Source organism: Tamandua tetradactyla, chromosome 6 (genome assembly GCF_023851605.1).
Source record: "Tamandua tetradactyla isolate mTamTet1 chromosome 6, mTamTet1.pri, whole genome shotgun sequence".
NCBI lineage: Eukaryota > Metazoa > Chordata > Mammalia > Pilosa > Myrmecophagidae > Tamandua > Tamandua tetradactyla.
This window is the reverse complement of record NC_135332.1, coordinates 174,103,479-174,123,666: the sequence shown is the minus strand read 5'-3', so window position 1 is coordinate 174,123,666 and position 20,188 is coordinate 174,103,479. Positions and strand designations below refer to the sequence as shown.

The following is a 20,188-nucleotide window of genomic DNA, read 5'->3' as shown; positions in this document are numbered from 1 at the left end:
ATTTACCAGTTTTTCCTTGGCTGCCCAAGCAAATACCCCACACAATGGGTTGGTTTAAACAATGGGAATTTTTTAGTATTAGCTCACGGTTTTGAGGCTAAGGAAACGTTCATATCAAGGCATCATCAGGGCGATGATGCTTTCTTCCAAAACTGACTCTCTGGGGCCGGCTGCTTGTGACCCTTGCCCCTGGGCTCCTGTGTCACAGGCTAGTGCACATGGCGGCCTCTCCTGGCCTCTCCCTTCTCTTCTGGGTTGCCTTGGCTGCTTCAGCTTCTTGCCTCCTTTGGCTTGCTCTCTGTGTGTCTGAATTTCATTCTGCTTATAGAGGACTCTATAACAGGATTAAGACTCATCCTGGTGAGTTGGGCCACGCCTTAGCTGAAATAACCTCATCGAAAGATCCTACTTATAATGCGTTTACATCCGCCGGAACGGATTACGTCTAGGAACTTATTTTTCTGGGGTACATAGCTCCAAACCACCACACTGCCATCCATGTCAAGTTCACAAGTCAACGGATTTTATTTTCACCACCCCAATAAGAGCCTTCATATCCATTTGCAGTTAATTCCCCTGCCTGCCCCCAGCCCCATGCAACTAACAATGTAACCTCTGTCTCTATAAATTTGCCTTCTGGATCTTACCTACATTTGGGATCTCTCCTGTCTGGCTTCTTTCATTTACCCTAATGTTTCTGAGGTTCATCCATGCCATCGTGATTTAATGACATAGTGTCAGCGATTTGTTCCTTTTTCTGGTGGATCCTCATTTCAGTCCCTCCGTTCACAGCTGATGGACAGTTAGGTTGTTTCCATTTCGGGACTCTCATGAATAATGCTGCCGTGAACATTTGCGTGCAAGTCTTTGTGTGGACATAAGTTTTCATTTCCTCTGTGTGGATTCCTAGGACTGGAATTGCTGAATTGTGTGGAATTTTATGTTTAGCTTTCCAAGAAGCTGCCAAACTCGTTTCCAAAATAGCTGCACCTTGTTACATTCCCACCAGCAGTGTCCAGAGGTTCCCCCTCTACTGGCTTCTAGTTTCCTGACTATGGCCTGTAGCAAAAGGGACTGGACACAGGTGAGTGTGTGTGTGCGTGTGTGTGTGTGTATGCGCATGCACTGGGGGGCATGTGTATGCACATTTGAGGAACATTTTCAAGCTCCTCTCCCTGCCACCTGTCTTGGTTGTAGCTGGAGGTGGGGGGAGAGGAACAAAGGGAAGCTTCTCCACTTTCCTTTTTGGGTTTTGAAGAAATCAGCTGTTCCAGCAGCTCCTGCTGCCCCTACCCACAGCAACGTGAATCAGTGTCTATTGAGATTTTGAGTTTGTGATCCCCGATGCAGTCAGTGCACATTCTCTTCTCACCAGATTTGTTTGGGGCCTTTGCCATAATGTGGGGTTTAGCACTGGGGGAGACCTGGTATTGGTTCTTTAATGTAGAGAGTGAGGCAGAAGGTGTAGGTCTTGAGAAACGCCAAGGATGAGCTCACCAGCCGACTTACCCCTCGCGGGTCCGACACCCAGTAGCCCTTCGCCTCGCTGGGTTCGACTTCTCCCTGGGGGCTCTTCTCTGTCTGCATCCGAGCACGACCGCGCCCCTCGCTGGCCATGCTGGAATTGGGGGACCCCGTAGAGAGCTTAGCTTATAGTCAGAAGGGAGTGGGCTGGTGAGGGGTTGCTGGGCTCGGGACCCAGAGGCTGGAACTGCTTTCAAGCCGGGCTCGGCGGGCAGGTAGGCCCCTCTCGGTCCACCAGGAGCACGTGTCAACGCAGCACAGGGTTCATTGCAGACGGATTTTAAAAGGACTTTTGCAAACATGGTCCATTCTGTTTATTGGGGTACATAAAATATATCTTCTGGGAAAGGGTCATATAGACATGAGTGACTTACTTTCTATTCCACTGGATCCTAGGAAGAAACAAGTGAATAATTTATGATGACTTTAGGGCTTTTCAGGCCTTTGAAGGAAAATGTGACCATGGGGCTCCTCCCTCCATGGATGACCAGGTGGGTGGGAACAGGTGACCCAGGAGCTGAAGCAGCCGGGGGAGCACCTGACCAAAGGATGTCAGCTCTTAGGCTGGGGACAAGGACAGGGTCAGCCATGCTGAGTGTCTGAGGGCTGTGACTATAGATCCGGGGCGCAAGTTGGGTGGCTGGGAGTGGATCAGCAAAGCGGACGCGCTGACCTGGTTAGCAGAGTGGATGTGCTCTAGAGCAGAGTCGAGGGTCTCAGACCCCACCCAGGGGATGGCATGGCTGCCATGTAGAAGATGAGGAAACTGAGGCACAGAGAAGCCAAGGGCCTTGTCTCAGACCACAATGTAAGTGGAAGGAGCAGACAAAAATTAAAACTCCAGGCTGTCTCCAAAATAGCGTTGTTTACTTTGCATGGTGCTTTTTCTTTAGTGACTAGAGAGAGATTAAAATGAAACAAGCAAACAGGCAAAGCAACACAGAGCAGTGTATGAATAACTTCATGGCAGTTTGGTCCGGGAGAGAGTAGACATTTTTACTAAGAACCACCCCTGCTGAGTCTGCTTTAGGAAGTGGGGACTGCCTTTCATTGTCCAACCAGCACTTGCTATTGTCTGTGTTGGCAAAGTTGCTGTTGTTTATGGGTGGTAGAGAGAGTGAGAAACCCCATGCCTTTTGGGGGCCCGGAACTTTCCAGTCATTCTGCAGGTAGACACAGAGCCCCCACTTTTCAGAGACCCAGCGAGGTGTATTACAAAGAGCAGCAAATACATACAGAACATCTCTGTGGTTTAAAATTGTAAGTAAGTGTGTGTTAGTGTAAAAAATTAAAATGACACTAAGGCTCTCTGTAAATGTCAGGAGAAGGAGTTGTGCTGGCTCCCCTGCCTTCCAGCTGTGCTGCGTGGCCTTGGGCATTTGTTTCACTTCTCATCTTGGTTTCTACTTTTGTAAAATGGGAAGGTTGGACCTGAGATCTCTAAGGCTTATTTTGAAATTAACCGTCTGTACATGGCAATTACAAGGCTGTCGGTTTACACTGAGGGTCAGGAGAGGTTGTATTCCATGCACTTTTTCTTCGGGCTTTGGATGAAGTTTACCCAGCTGGCTGGCTTACAATCAAAACAGGAAAACTGGCTTTAGGTAAAAAAGGCTTTTAGCTGCAAGCCTCTTTGTGCCCTGGGGGGTGTTAGAAGGCGTCCTGGGGGCCCGGCAGGTGGGCGCGGGGGCCGTGTATCAGGCTCTCCCAGCGCAGCGACGAGCTGGGGCTCTGCACTGGTGCGCGGATGGCGGGTGTGGGGCATGAGGTGGTCACCCTTGTCCCAAACGTGTTTATGGTGTAAACTGGGACTGTACAAACAAGGAGACATTTGGAAAGACTTTTTCCCCTCAGTGGGTGTATTAGTTAGGGTTCTCTAGAGAAACAGAATCAACAGGGAACACTTGCAAATATAAAATTTATGAAAGTGTCTCACGTGACCGTAGGAACGCAGAGTCCAAAATCCACAGGGCAGGCTGCGAAGCCGATGACTCCAATGGATGGCCTGGATGAACTCCACAGGAGAGGCTCACCAGCCAAAGCAGGAATGCAACCTGTCTCCTCTGAGTCCTCCTTAAAAGGCTTCCCATGATTGGATTTAGCATCACTAATTGCAGAAGACACTCCCCTTTGGCTGATTACAAATGGAATCAGCTGTGGATGTAGCTGACGTGATCATGACCTAATCCTATGAAATGTCCTCATTGCAACAGACAGGCCAGCGCTTGCCCAATCAGATGAACAGGTACCACAACTTGGCCAAGTTGACACCTGTCCCTAACCATGACAGTGGGAAAGAATTCGGTGTGGTCGGAGGACATTTGCCGTGTCCGGTGGCGGGACCTGAGGGTTTGCGCGGTTTGCACCGACGCCAAGGCCGGCCACGTGGGTGGTGGGGACCGGACCTGCGTCCTCACCTGCGGGCAGGTGGGGGGGAGCGTGGGAGGTGGGGCGGCCTGGTCCGGGGCCCACCGAGAGGTTGGGGTGCCTGTGTGCCCTAATTGCGGGGTGGGCACAGAGCGGGCTGCCCAGGGGCGGCTAGCGAGCCCACCTCAGGTGCCCTCCTTTTTTCCTTTCAAATTTTCTTCCTTGGTTGACTGTGCCTGCAATGGGTCAACAGTGGACAAATGGCCAACTGCAGTTTTATTTATCTTTTTCATGTCCACAGCAATGGTACTTACATTTGGAAACCTGACTTTTAAAAAAAAATTTTCTCTGTGGTGTGTGTGTGCATGTGTGTGTGTGTATACATATATATATATATATATAATGAAATTTATCCTTTTTTTTTTTAATCAAGGGCTTGGCCTATTTAATTGGGTGTCCCTAAAGTTTGGCACAGTATCAAGGGATTCTCTGATGGTAAGGTTTAATGGTTCCGTAGTTTTTCTCCTATCCCTCAAGGGGTTTTGCCAATACTTTTTGATTATCTGTTTAATGTACTCTGGAATGTTTCCAGGCATTACAATAATCTATATAGGATCAAAAGACCTCTGTCTTATTCTGGGCTCCCTGTGTTTCAGTTGTTCAAATGAGCTATACAGATAGGTTGAGTTAGATTATATGCCACAGAAAATTTCAGTTCCAGACCAAATAAGCCTTTCTTTCATTGGTCACAAAGAGTATGTGCAGTTCCAAAATATAGACACTGTCTTGCTTTATCCTTTTAAGCACTTTTCTGTGCACCAGATTCAGTGGCATGAATTACCTTTACAACGCTGTGTTGACTCGCTGCCATTCATTACCAGAACGTCTCCATAACCCCAAACAGAAACTCTTACCCACTTAGCCCCCACCCCCGCCCCCGCCCCTGGCAGCTCTGATTTAGTTTCTGCTGTGGTGAATTTGCTCACTCTAGATGTTTCCTGTAAGTGGGGTCATATGGTGTTTGACCTTTGGCGTCTGGCTGACTTTGCTCAGCATGGGGAAGTCAGCGGTTGTCAGCCACATACAGGCACTGGGGTTGTCCCCCACCCATTCTCCACCCGTCCACTGGTTCCAGGAAGCCGCTGCTCTGCCCAGGTAAAGGGCTGTCCCTGGAGCCCGTGAGGGGCGGGTCTCCTTGCAGGACAGCTGGGGACCTAGCCTGAAGGGCAGGGCTGCTGGGCTGGCAGGGACAGCAGCTGCTGCTTGCAGGGAGTTCCGCGGGGGGTTCCTCTGACCTGGTGGGAGAGGCTGTGGTGACCTGGACGTGGGTGGAGAGGGCGGCCCGGCAGCAGGGAGCTGCAGGTGCTTCCATCCACCCAGACTCCTCTCCTGTCTTAATTTCCCAGCTGCTGTGGCAGACACCAGCTCTCTGTGGCTGGCTGAGCAGCAGGAATTTATCGGCTCAGGGTTTCAGGGGCTCAAAGTCCAACATCAAGGCGACAGCAAGGCTGTGCTTTCTCCCCAGAGTCCTCGGAGCTCCACAGGACAGCCCCTCCTCCTCGTGTCCATCCCTCCAGCTCCCGCTGACTCCCAGCTTCTCCCGGTGGCAGCCCCTGACTCACTGTCTCTGAATTTCTTTTGCTTATAAGGGACTCCAGGGATAGCAATTCAGGCCAAGGCTGATTCTTCCTTCCTCTGACCCTTTCGTATTCACTGAGGCCTTGTCTGTCTTCTGAATCCCTCAAAACGTTACGTTTAACAGTGGGCCCCAATCACACTCCATTCCAGAAGCCCCCACCATGCCCGATGCTCATTCTTCTCCGTGCTGGCTTGAGAGTGCCTGGCACGCTGAGGGAATAGGGTCGGCAGCAGGGGAGAGGGCCCCGGGCAGCCACTCTCTCCCCACTTGCCTGGGAGTCCTTCAGAATTATAACAGGTGTGCTGGTACACTGCTGAGCAGCAGCAGACACTTCCTGTTGGCTTGACAGCTCCTAGAGGGTGGGGCTGGCCAGAAAGTTCTCCCACGTCACCCCTCCCTCCTCCACACCCTCACATGCTTTTCAGGGGGCCTTTTGCACAGCGAGTGCACCGCTGACCTCTGTGGTGGTCACTGAGAAACCGGGGCATGGCAGCTCTGAATGTGGGGCTCCCCCATGCTCCCCACCCCTCAGTGGTGGTTGAAGAGTGACATCATTTACTCCCAGGCTCTATCACCTCTGCTCAAGACCAGCCTCTCTGGGCTCCTTAAGCATTTTTTGTTTTTCTGTGAGTAATTCAGGTTTAGGGGCCTTGGAGAGTGGGCAGATATTTGATTTTAATTACAGAAGTCTGGAATGGGGAATAGAAAAAGTTTACTTCTGGTTCATTATTTCTAGAACGGGAGGGGTGGGCACTGAGGTGGAGAGGCCAGGCTGGGCATTGGGCAGTGGGACAGCCGACCTGGGGGCCCATGGGAAGAGAAGGGGGTGCATAAGGAAAGAGGGTGACATTTTGGGGGGCTCTTATGGACCAGAACCTAGAGTCTGCTGAAGGCCCTAGGAAGGATGCACCCTCTAGCACTTCCTGCTGCCAGCTGCTAGGCCCATGCCCTCCCTTTTTGAAGGATCTCAGTCCTCACCACCAGCTCTCATGGTAAATGCCATCATCCCATCTTAGAGCCAAGGAAACAGAGCCCAGAGGGGTCAAGAAACCTGTCCAGGATCACCCAGCTACTATGTTCCAGGCTTCAGAGCTTGTGCTAAAATTCACTACCCTGTAGTTTCTAAAGGAAGTTCCTGTAGGACCCCACTAGGATATTTTACTTTTTAAGTATTTTTATTGAGAAATATCCACACACGTACTGTTAGCCATATTATACAGTCAGTGACTCACAATATCATCACAGTTGTGTATTCTTCACCATGATCATTTTTGGAACATTTGCGTCACTCCAGAAAAAGAAAGAAAAAGAAAAAAAAAAAACCTCATACGTTCCATACCTCATACCACATACCCCTCCCTTTCATTGGCCCACAGTATTTCAATTTACTCAATTTTTACCCTTTATCTCCCTCTATCATTTATTTTTATCCTTATTGTTATTATTATTATTATTTTTACTCATCTGTCCATACCCTGGATAAAAGGAGCATCAGAACACAAGGTTTTCACAATCACATGATGTGTTAGTTCACAAGCTACCAGAATGTAATATGCCAGAAATGGAATGGCTTTTAAAAAGGGGAATCGATCTCGCCTGCCATGCCAGCTACCCGGGTTCGATTCCCGGTGACTGCCCAGGCAAAAGAAAAAAAAAAAGAGGGTAGGTGGGAATTGAATAAGTTACAGGTTTACAGTTCTGAGTAAAAGTGTCCAAATTAAGGCACCAACAAGAGGTGACCTTCACTCAAGAAAGGCCGATGGGTCAGGAACCCTCTGTCAACTGGGTAGTCACGTGGCTGGCGTCTGGTGGTCCTTTGCTCCTGGGCTCCACTGCTTTCAGCCTCTGTTCCTGTAGGGCTTCCTCACTTGGCTTCTCGGGGGCTGGCTTTCATCTCTGGGCTTCCCTTCTCTCCAGGTCTAGCTTAACATCTCATGGCGACGTGTGCTGGGCTCCAAGAATCTCCAAACCTCTGTGTATCTGTTCTCCACATGTCCATATCTGTGTCAGGTCTCGGTGAAGTTTGTCAGTTCTGAGTCTTCGGTCATTTCTGAGTCTCTCCAAAATGTGTCCTTTTCCAAAGGATTCTAGTAAACTAATCAAGACCCACCTGGGATGGGTGGAGTCACATCTTCATCGAATCAAAAGTTAATACTCTCAGTTGGGTGTGTCACATCTCCATGGAAATGATTCCAACCTATATGGTTAAATTAGGATTAAATGAAACGGCTGCCTACACAAGATAGAATCAGGGTTAAAACATGGCTTTTCTCGGGTACACAATACTTTTAAACCAGCACACATGGTCACATTGTAAAAGCTGTTTCGTTATACGATCATCTTCAAGAATCAGAGCTACTGGAGCACAGCTCAACAGGTTCAGGTACTTCCCTCCAGCCACTCCGGTACACCATAAACTAAAAAGGGATATCTATATGATGTGTAAGAATAACCACCAGGGTAACCTCTCAACTCTGTTTGAAATCTCTCAGCCACTGAGGCTTTATTTTGTCTCATTTCTCTCTTCCCCTTTTTGGTTAAGAAGGCTTTCTTTCTCATTCCCGTGATGCTGGGTCCTGGCTCATCCTGGGAGTCTGGTCCCATGTTGCCAAGGAGATTCACACCCCTGGGAGGCATGTACCACAGAGGGGGCAGGCCCTCACTGCAATCTTTTGAGGAGGAAGGTGGGGTGCTGCGAGTGGAGCCCTAGAATATGGAATGGGATTTTGTCCTGACTGGTACCACCTTCGGATGGTGCGCCTTGGGGTGTGGGAGTGGGGATGCCCACACTTGGGGCAGTGAGAAGAGAATGATCCCAGGAGCCCAGCATCCCCTGGGCTTGTGCTAAAAATCATTGCCTTGTCGCTGGGGATGGGAGAGGATCCAGAGAGGCAGCTGGCGCGCCCTAGCTCTGACTTCGGGTCCCTGCAGCCAGAGAGGGAACCTTAACAACAGGGCTTCCCACTGCCCTAAATAGAGCTGCCCCCATCGTGGCTGCTTATCAGGATCACTGCTTATCAGGTCCCCAACATTCTGATTCAAATTACCAGGCTTCAGCTGTGTGGCACAATCACCTGGGAGCTTTTGCAAACACAGATTCTCAGTTGCAGAGAACAGTGTTTTTAAAGGCTCCCTGGTGGCAACTCGAAGCCTGCAGCTCTAGGGGCCCGCTGCCGGTTCCTGCTGATGGGTTCCCCAAAATGGACCCAGGAGGAGTCGTGGGGTGGGAGGGAGCCTGGTCAGTGTTCCCTGGACGCTGCAGGACGCGGGGGCATCCTTGGGGTGCTGCTTCCCTGCCCCCCGTGATGGGCCTGGCTCCCTTCCTGCCGTGGGGTGCAGGCCACGCCCAGGATGATCTGCAGTGGAACTGCCCACCCAGTGCCCACCACCCCCACACCTCCTCCTGGGCCTCGGGCCTGGGGGCAGAAACCGAGGGTAGCGAGCCCAGTGAGGCAGCCTTGTCAGTTCAGGGTCAGCTGCTCCACTTGTTCACTCTTTAAAAAAAATGAAGTTCCAGGATTTTGGTCCAGAATCATGTTTTTCTAGCAGTTTCACATATATCTGATTTAGCTGCCTCTAAGGAAATCTTATTTCTTAGAAGTTCTGCTGTGGGCCAGTACTCTTTGTATTTTGTCTCATAGTGAATTTGTAAACATTACAGATAAAGAATCAGGCTTTCCTAGAAGTGAGACACCTTAGCAACTAGCTGTTGGGATTTGGACTCCAAAGCTCACCCCTGTCAACAGCAGTGGCCCCCGAAAACCGAATTCCATACACTTGAAACCAGAGCTGGCGGTCCTGCAAGGGTGCCACTAGCCACACATGACTATTTTAATTTAAATTAATTAAATTAATTTAAAAATAATTAAAATATTTTAATTTAAATTAATTAAAATGAAATAAAATTGTAAAATTTGTTCCCTCATTCACGCTAGCCAGAGTTCATGGGCTCAGCAGCCCCATGTGGCTTGTGCTAGTGGATTGGATGGTACTTAGTGTATTCCTTTTGTTAGGATTGTAGAAAGGGGATGTTTATATATTTAAGTGCATATGTATATGTGCAGAACCTTCATATATAATCCTTCATATTGTGGAATGCACGCGGGACTTAGGCACATCCCAAGCTTGGCAAATAAAAATACCACTGCTGTGGGGGGTAGGGGGGGTCACGTGAGAGCAAGGCCCTCAGAGCCAGTTAAAACTGGTTATGATTGAGAAGTCAAACACCTGGGAATGGGGTTCAGAAGGCGCTCCCACTTCATGTTAACTGCTTTTCTGGATGGCATGCTTGGCAAATAATATTAGTAATGTCATAGTAGTAATAATAAAGATACTCCCTGACAGTCGCAGAGAGCTTAGTTGATAGAACCCATTCTGAGTGGCTCAGGGAACACTTCAGGAAACTCCAGCCCAGGGGAGGGTCAACTCCGAATGCCCTCATGTTCCAGGCTGTATCTTAGGTTCTTTATGGGGTCTTGGAACATGCCTAAAGAGATGCCCCCAGCATCATCTCCAGGGATCCTCTGTTTCAGATATGGCAGTTTTTCCAAATGCACATCCAGAGCGCCCAGGACAAATCGGCATCACTTGTGTGAGCCCCTCCCCACCGCCATCTTGCACTAGTAATTTAGTGCTTGGCTGGCCAGAATATTAAATAAAAATGTGAATTAGAAAGAAGTTCCAGTATTCACAGAGTATGAGTGTCTAAGCTATTCAACATACTGTGGAACACAAATCAGTATTATAGAAATTCAAATGAATGTGAAAAACACACAACACGCACCCCTGAGGGCCTTAGCAGCCCATTGACAGAGTCAAAGCAGACATTAAGTGATAACAGGAAATGGTGCATGATCGAGGGTTGAGGTTATGTGATGAGGATGTAATTCAGGGGAGCCCCGGGAGCATCTTAGCATCCTTATCTGCATACTTTGTCTCCTCCTTTCCAATTCTCTTTTAGGCCAAGTCTTTGGGGCTGCGCTGGGATCCTAGACTTTGTGTTCTCTGGTCATCCTGTGGTATCCATTGTCAGAGCCCCCTTCACACTGTGTTGCGATTGCCAGACCCCCCTTCCACCCCTGAGTGTGAGGTCCTTGTAGGTGGGGCCTGTGTCCTCATTTCTTTCGGTCCCCCGTGCACCTTTGAAGCCACCATGTGCTGGTTTCCTTGACATCCTTATTGGGCAAACCAAGCCATCACATAGCCACAGCCTCAGGCATGGCTGTGCCTTCACTTGTTATTGACATACAGAAAAGTACACAACGTGGTTGTTTTGGGGTGTGTGTGTGAATCCGGTGGACTCCAGAATCCTGGACATGGGGACACTGGAAAGCCAAGGGCAGCAAAGCTCAGGTGTGAGCCGTAGAAGAGGCCCCTGTTAGCAAGTGGGAAGTCTGACCCCAGCCTGGAAGGAAGAGAAAAGGCCTGGAGTACCTCGTCCAGGTTGGACAATAAGATTTTGAAAATGTCCTTAATAAGAACATTAGGAAAAATTAGGAAAAAATTTTTTTTTCCAAACAGCTTTTTGGTGTCTCAGAACTGAGGGCTCATAGGAAAATACACACGAAACACCTTCCTAATTCAGGCTCAGGGAAGCAGTGGTAGGGGAAAGTTGAATTGAGAGACCATTTTTCACTATTTGCAGCTTTAGCCAGCTTTAGCCGCTCCAAGTATCTGTGGAAACTGCTTTGCAGAGCTCTGCAGGGTCCCAGTGAAAGGATGAATAAGCTACCTGTGCAATTATCACATTTCATCATTTTTCCATACAGTTATAGAAATAATTGATTTGCTTAAAAATATATATATGTTCATAAGTTTGTTAATTGCCCAAATAATTTTTTTACATTATTGCTGAATTGTCCTAATAGTTTAAAATAAATTTCAGCCAAGTTTAGAAGAATTGCCATGAAATCTGAATTAAAATAATTCTGAATAATAATGATAACACTTATTGTTCATAGCTAACATTTATTGAGTCGAGCTTTGTATATATCAGCCACAGTTCTGTGGAGTTGATTAAATAAATGATTAAGGAAATATTGTAGAGCTCTTGCACATAAACAGGATTTTGGGTATCATTTTATCATCTCATTAATAGGGATAGAATGCATCCTGGTTAAAAACAGCAAAACAAGTGATAAACAAGCCAATAAAATTACACGATGAATTCACTGAAGGGAAGGGGCAATTATTTGAATTAGTTATATATATTTTTTGTTTAATTAACATTTTTTAAGCGTCTTCTGGGTAGCAAGCACTGTTAGGTACTTTTACATCTGCTATTTTATTTAATTACTGAGGAGTTCTGCACTCCCAGATAAGATTTCCCTTGGGCTTCCTTTGAATAATGAGTTCTTCTAGATGGATATTTTGCAGTCCCATCTGCACGGTAAAATCACCTAGGGAGCTTTGGAAAAATATTGTACTGGGGCTTCACCCCTGAGAGTCTAATTGTGCTGGCTTGGGACCAGGCAACAGTGTTTTTTTTGTGTGTGTGTTTTTTTTAACTCCCCTCTTTCTCCCATGAACTTTTTGAGAAGTTGTTTTACTTGCAGAAAAAAATATTGACTTGAAATTATCAGCAATGGGCAACCATTGCTCACTCTGGGCAAAGCGATTGCTATAGCCAGGTGGGATAAGTTAAACACCTGTTTTCTTTTGTCTCTCTCCTACCAACTGGGGGTGAGAAGTGTCAGAATAAGGACTGAATGAAGCAGACAAGAAATCATTGCCCTAAATGTCTCAAAACCAGAACTTCCAGGTGGACTTAATTTGTATCCTGTGTTTTTCTTTGTGGCATTTATCAGAAACATCATGTCATGACTTGAATAATAAAGTATTTTGTTTTCATTTGTAAGGGACCCTATTTAAGGAACTTCTGTACTAAAGATAATTCTTTTTTTTTTTTAACTTCTTAAATTGTATAACATGATCTATATACATAGCAAAGAAAGAAAAAAGCAATAGTTTTCAAAGCACTCTTCAACAAGCAGTTATAGGACAGATCCCAGAGTGTGTCATGGGCTACCATACTATCATCTTAGATTTTTCCTTCTAGCTGCTCCAGAGCATTGGAGACTAGGAGGAATATATGTTTTTTTACATCACTTTTTTGGGGGAGGGGGGCAGGGGGGGAAATAACATATATACAAAAAAGCAGTAAAGTTCAAAGCACAGCAGAATTAGTTGTAGAATAGATTTCAGAGTTTGGTTTGGGTTACAATCCCACAATTTTAGGTTTTTACTCCTAGTTGCTCTAAGATACTGGCAACTAAAAGAAGTGTCAATATAGTGATTTAGCAGTCATGCTCGTTTTTTAAATCCTCCTTCTCTGTTCAACTCCACCATCACCTTTGATATTTCTCCCACTCCCTAGGCATATTTGGGTTATGCCCATGGTAACCCTTCCATGCTGGAAAGGCTGTAACCAATAAGGGTAGAGAGATGGGACCAGCCAATGTTCTGGACAGGCTGGCCCCCCTAGGCTTCAGGACTTATCTGGTCTAGGGACCCATCTGGAGGTTGTAGGTTTCTGGAAAGTTACCCTAGTGCATGGAATCCTTGTGGAATCATATATTGCCCTAGGTGTTCTTTAGGATTGGCTGAAATGGTTTTGGTTGAGGTTTGTCAAGTTATGATAGGTAGCAATGTCTAACTGAAGCTTGTGTAAGAACAACCTCCAGAGTAGCCTCTCGACTCTATTTGAACTCACTCAGCCACTGGTACCTTATTTGTTACACTTCTTTTCCCCCTTTTGGCCAGGATGGCATTGTTGATCCCATGGTGCCAGGTCTGGATTCATCCCTGGGAGTCCTCTCTCATGTCACCAGGGAGACTTTCACCCCTGGATGTCATGTCCCATGTAGAGGGAAAGACAGTGATTTCCCCTGCAGAGTTGGGCTTAGAAAGAGTGAGGCCACATAAAGATAATTCCTTTTAATGAGATACATACATATGGAGTACAGATACAGTGAATAAAAGAGTTTAAGAGGATACCAAGAATTGTAAAGAATTGTACAGGGAGTATGGCTTAGTTAAAAACTGTCTTTGATGTTATTGTAAAGTTGTTTAATATAAAAACATTTAAAAAAACAGGAAAGAAGTGATTTGGGGGAGCTCAACCTTTCTTTACAAATTATCACCTTTGATTACATAATATACAAGGAACTTTAAAAGGTGATTCATAATCACAGATACATTCAGCCTCTGAAAAATTCCTGGTTGTCTTCATAAAATAGATTTGCTTCAATGGGAACATTTAGTCTCGTTGGACTAATCCCAGAAAAATCCCAGGAGCCATACACATGGTGTAATTGGTGGTCAGATTAAGGAAAGCCTATTTGCCCTCAAATAAGCTACATTTCTGGCATAGTTTTCTAGATAGCCTCCCATTTAAGTGTTTAAGATGCTTTATCACATTTGCTGAGAGACCCTGGGCAAGCCCTATGATTGTTTGGTACTTGAGTTTCTTCACTTGAGTAATGAGAGGTGTATTAGTTTGTTGAGCTACTGGAATGCAATATACCAAAAATGGGACAGCTTTTAAAAAGGCAATCCATCAGTTACAAGTTTACAGTTCTAAGGAAGTGAACTTGTCCAAATTAGGCACCAATAAGAGGTGACCTTCACTCAAGAAAGACTGATGGATCAGGAACCTCTGTCAGCTGGGAGGTCACATGGCTGGCATCTGCTGGTCCCTTGCTCCTGGGCTCCTTTGCTTCCGACCTCTGTTCTTGTGGTGGCTCTTCGGGCTGGCTTTCATCTCTTGGCTTCTCTTGGCTCTCTCCAGGTTGTGGCTTGCTTAGCAGTGTCTGTGTCAGCATCTGTGTCAGCTCTCTCCAAGATGTTTCCTCTCTGAAAGGACTCCAGTAAACTAATCAAGACCCACGTGGAATGGCTGGAGTCACACCTCCACCTAACCAAAAGGTCACACCCACAATTGGGTGTTGAATTAGCATTAAAATAAATGGCTTTCCCTATACAAGACTGGATCAGGATTTAAATGAGGCTTTTCTGGGGTACATAATAGCTTCAAACTAGCACAAGAGGAGAGGAATAAAATAGTTGTCTGATTCCGATGAGGCTTTGTGGAGTCTCCTTGTGAGAAATAGAAGAGGGAAATTGAGATGGCATGGTTCTGGGTCTCCTACCCTAGCTTGAAAAGACCTGCTCTGCGGTGGCTCTGGGGAGGTGTGCATTTGAAGAGAGGAGGAGTCACTTCGGTTCCACATACATTCCTGAAGTCCTACCATGCACCTGCCATGGTGCCCGGTGGCTCTGGGGAGGTGCGCATTTGAAGAGAGGAGGAGTCACTTCGGTTCCACATATGTTCCCGAAGTCCTACCATGCACCTGCCATGGTGCCCGGTGGCTCTGGGGAGGTGCGCATTTGAAGGGAGGAGGAGTCACTTCGGTTCCACATACATTCCTGAAGTCCTACCATGTGGCCATGGTGCCAGGTGCTGGGATGCCAGGATGACCAAAGCACAGTGCCAAACCCAGGTAGCTTAAAGTCAGGGAAACAGTTCGTCCTGGGCAATCAGAAGTGCACAGAATTACCTCTTATAGACATGGATTGTTTATTATGGACATTATCCATGATGCCCTTGGATGGCCATGGGTGGCCAAAAGGTACATTGACTGAGTAGTAGAAAGGCGAACAATGTGTATACATACGATGGAATATTGCTCAGCTAAAGAAAGGAGCAAAGTTAGGAGGCATGCAATGAGGTGAATGAACCTTAGGGACGTCATGTTGTGCAAAATAAGCCAGAAACAAAAGAACAAATATTGTATGGTCTCTTTCAGACCAAAGTAGTTGTCCATTTCAGATGAGGCTTCGTGGAGTCTCCTTGTTAGAAACAGCAGAGAGAAATTGGGGCCTAGATTGTGAGCTCATATAGCATTCACATTAGTCCAGAGTTGTAAGTGTTATTTCGAAATCCTGAGATGCTGTGCTATATGTGTATAACTTGATATTTCCTTGGAACTTTGGCTACCTGCGTGACATCTAAGACTCAAAGCAGGAGTTTTGTAGCTCTGAAAATCAGCATTGCTACACAAACTGGTCAAGAAACCCAAAAAGAGATCAGGCTTCAATTAGGATAAGAACGAAGCCAGCCTGGTTGGGACCTAGGTAAATCAGAATACAGGACAAAAGAAGATATTGTCTGTATTTTAGAGCTTAACCTACTGTGTGAACTCAAAGGCAGAGGAGACACTGATTTTGTCCGATACTTAAATTTTCCGTCGCATACAATCTAACTCAACCTGCCTGGATGGCTCATTTAAACAACCCAAACACCTGGAGCCCAGGAATGGGAATGAGGGCTTGTAACGCTGAATAGCTTAATGTAATACCTGGATACATCCCAGAGTATATTGGGCAGATAATTGAAAGGTGTTGACAAAGTCCCTTGAGGAACTGGAGATAAAATGTGGGACTATTAAACTTTCCCATCTGGGAAACCCCTGATACTGTCTCAAACACTAGGGACTCCTAAGTTGATAGGTCAAGACCTTGATCTCGAAGGTTGCATTTATGAGACTTATTTCTGTTGCAAAGAAGTTAAGCCTACCTATAATTATGCCTAAGAGTTACTTTCAGGAAATCTCTTCTGTTTCTCAGATGTGTCCTCTCTCTCTCTCTAAGCCAAATGAGCAAGGAAAATCATTGTCCTTCTCCTGCGTGGGACATAACATCCAGGGTGTGAATCTCCCTGACAGCTCCAAAAGGGGGAAAAGAAATGTAAGAAAATAAAATATCAGTGGCTAAGAGAGTTCAAAGGCAGTCAAGAGGCTATTCTGGAGGCTACTCTTACGAAAGCTTCAGCTAGATATTGCTAATTGCCATGGTTTGCCAAACCCCAACCAACATCATCCCTAAAGAAGCCTAAAGAACACCCAGAGCTCTATTTGAGGTCCTACAAAAGTTGCACGCACTAATTTTACTTTTCAGAAACCTAAAACCTTCATATGGTTCCTAAACCGGATAGGTCCTGAACTCCAGGAGCCAGCCTTTCCAGAACATCAGCTACTTCCATCTCCTATCCCATATTGTTGACATTCCTTTTCAACATGAAAAGAGTTAAGAGTGGACAGAGCCTAAATACCCCTAAAGATTGGGAGGAGGATCAAATGAGAAGGAGGAGTTATAAAAGAGAAGATAGGATTTAACAAAGAGTATGACTGCTACGTCATTTTATTGATATTTCTTTTAGTTTCTGGTATCTTGGAGCAGCTAGAAGGAAAAAACTGAAATCGTGGAACGGTAACCCATAAAATGTACTTGAAAATTTATGTTTTTTTTTAAAATGTGTATTTCACAATAAAAAAAAATTAAAAAAAAATTAGCTCCTACAGCTGGGAGAACCTCAGGAGATACCGGGGCTGTGCTTTATTACTCTGGCATCCCACCCCTTGCATACATATCTGGTCTCAGCTCTTTTCTTACTTCTTGTGGATGACCCTCAGCCCTTTGAACCAAGCAGTCTACTCTGACCTTTTGCTTATGTTATTCCCTCTGCCTGGAACTCCTCTTGCCTCTTCTGGGCCCATTCTAACTTGTCTGTAGGTTCTCAGCTTAGACGTCATTTCCTTGGCAAAGCCTTTCTGTGCAACACTTCCATCCCTTGCTGTGTTAGATGCTGTGACCCCCCCCCTTCCCCACACCTGTATTCACCCCTGTCATAACACTTATTTGTACTCAATTATAATTGCTTGTCCACTTGTAATTGCTGCAAGAGCTCCTGGGTGGCTAACATAGTTATCTCTAGGCCCTGGTGCTTGGAACATAATAAGTGCTCAGTAGAAATTTCTTGAATGAGTGAGTGTCCTTACTTTGCAGAGAAGGTTGTAGGAGCTCAGAGAGGTTAAGTGACTTGCCCAAAGGCAGACAGCTCTGGGAGGCTGAGAAGGGATTGGAGCCCTGGGTGTGAGTCTAAGGAGGTAAGGTCTGGCTTTCCCAGGGCGATAGGCTAGGGTCTCTCCACTAGGAGCTTGGAAGGGAAGGAAAGTCATCCTTGTTTTGAGAAGCCCCTTTTCTTCTCCCTGGAGCTACCCACCCTGACTCAGATACAATGATTACCTCTTAAAAACAAAGCAGAACGAACAACAAAGAATTTTATGAGAGAGGTTTAGCAGGCTTGTTCTAATTTCTAGGACTTTTGTCCAGAGCCCTACAGATTTTCCCAAGTTAACAATTTATCCTCATTTTCTGTTTTAAATCTCATCAAGAATCAGAAAGAAAGGGAAAGCGCCCTTTATGTAACTGGAAGATATAGTAAGAGGAGTCAGGAAAACGGTAACCATGGAGCTGGGCATGAGTGTGTGTGTGTGTGTGTGTGTGTGTGCATGCACACACATGCTGTGTGTGCATTCATATATGTACCCATGCAGGAAATGGGGTGTGTTGCCCACATTTGAGACACAGCTTGCACAAATGCTTAGATGGGTCTTATGTTAAATTCCCTCTTGCTTTGGCCACTGAGCACTTCTGTGAATATTGTTTAAAAGAGAATTTTAAACCACACACTAAGCAACAGTAGCAACAACGAAAAGGAAAACCTGGGCTGGCAAATAAAGTGGGCGCTGGCAAAAAGTAGCTGAAGTGGTTGAAGTTATCAGCAAAGAGTTTCTCCCACGACAATTAGGCATGGCCCTCAAACCTTTTGTGAATAGAATGATGTTGGTTAAGTGGCATCCGGTTTCAGCAGTTTATGAAAAGCAAAGAGAAAACACTAAGACAGCTAAAGATTTAATCCACATAAAGCCCAGGAAAAAGGCATTTTGTTTCTCTTCGGCACCATAATAGTGTCTAGACAAGCACAGATTTTGCTGATCGTCTTCACTCTCAACGCCATTAACTGCTGGCAGGGTGTTTTATAGAACTACGGTTTTATTATAACTCTCATGGATGCATAAGCTCTTTGTCGCTGTGAGAGAGTTCGAGGGTGACAAGGTAGGTGTAGTGCACATGTTTGTTTTCCTTTCTCTGTAATGCAGAAACTTGAAACAGGAAGTGATTCAGAGCAGAACGACTGAGACCAGGCCAGGCTCCAGTTGAGCGGTGCATTTTGCGGGGCCGAGACTTGCCTCCTTTGTCTTAGAGTTCTGGATCTGAAAGGAGAGCTTGGCTTTCCAGGACCACCAGGGACAGCCCAGTCCAGCCAAAGTGCACTTGGGTTGTAAGAGTGTGGTTTGGGGTTTGCTCTGTGCCCACTGTGCAAGAACCTTCACAGGTTGCTGAGCTTCTCTGACTCCCCATTTCCTCATTTGTCACACAAAAGACTGTTGTGAAAATTAAGTGAGAAAATGTTTGTGAGACGCAATGCCCTATAAACTGCTGTGGTCTGTATAGATGCTGTTTGGAGTTGTTATCCCCAGGCTGTGTCTGTGGTATGGGAGAAAAATAATCGTGGCTAGGATTGGATGCTTATTCTGTGCTAGGGACTGTTCTTCTTTTTCTTTTTTTTGCATGGGCAAGCACCAGGAATCAAACCCGGGTCTCCGGCGTGGCAGGCGAGAACTCTGCCTGCTGAGCCACTGTGGCCCACCCTGGGGACTGTTTTGACTTGCTTAATCCTCACTTGAACTTTTTCTTTTTTTCCCCAGGAGAATAAACTGAGGCCTGGAGCTTGAGTAATTCATCCAAGGTCATCAGTTGGTAAGTGATACTGCTGGGATTGGATGTGACTGTGAGGGGAAACCTCAGGGTTGGGTGGTGTAGGGGTCGTGTTCTCTAGGGAAACAGAGCCAACAGGAGATATCTGAAAATAGGATGAGATTTTATCAATGCCTCATGCAATTGTGGGAATGCATGAGTCCAAATTCCATAGGGCAGGCCACGAGCTGGCAACTCTAATGAAGGTTTTTAATGAATTCCCCAGGATTCAGGAGATGCTGGTTGGCTGAAGTGGAGACGAAAGTTCTCTCTTTGGACTGCTGACGTCATCACCTCCCCCCTTAAAAGCCTTCTACTGATTAGATTAAACATCTCTCACTGCAGGAGACAGTCCCCTTCCCCAACTGCAGATGTAGTCATCCATACACGCAATCAGTGTACTGATGATTTAAGTCCACAAAATGTCTTTGCAGCAGCACATAGGCCAGTGCCTACGTGACCAGGCAGCTGGGCACGGTCACCCAGCCAAGTTGACCCGTGAGCCCAACTATCACAGTTGGCGATCTCACTGAGACAGATTTCCATTCATTACAAATAAAGTCTCCTGAAATCAGAATCCATGCATTCTTTCGCCCACTCCCTTTTTATTGAGAACCTACAGGTTTATTGGTCCAAATGATTAATCTATATCAGAATGATAATTTTGGAGGAAAGAGAACACTCTAAGTCTCCTGTCATCAGTGATAATAATAGCAAATATTTGTTGGAAAAATAGCAAATATGTGTTGGATATTTTCTCTGTGCAGCCCCTGTGCTAAGAGCTTTGCTTGATTATTTCATGTGTCACAACAGCTCTACAGAGTTGAGGTCCACATTGAAAAGAGAAGGAGTGGCTTGTCCAGGGTCACTTTGCTAGATAAGAGGTAGAACTCATGTTCATTCCTGGGCAGTCTGCCCCAGAGCCGGGGCTACTAACCACAGCAGTCCTGTCTGCAAGGCCCTTCATGGGAAACCACCATTTCCTTCAGCCTGGGCACC

At 46.2% G+C, this 20,188-nt stretch overlaps 1 protein-coding gene across 4 annotated transcripts in view; it reads left to right on the top strand.

The window, feature by feature from the left end:
- The window catches only part of CYRIB (CYFIP related Rac1 interactor B), a 197,033-nt gene that overhangs the window by 36,141 nt on the left and 140,704 nt on the right, over window positions 1-20,188 (top strand). For all 4 annotated transcript variants that reach the window (XM_077167657.1, XM_077167663.1, XM_077167664.1 and 1 more), the window contains exon 2: window positions 19,141-19,192. The gene's annotated coding sequence lies outside the window, so the exon portion shown is untranslated. The remainder of the gene's footprint in view (window positions 1-19,140; window positions 19,193-20,188) is intronic.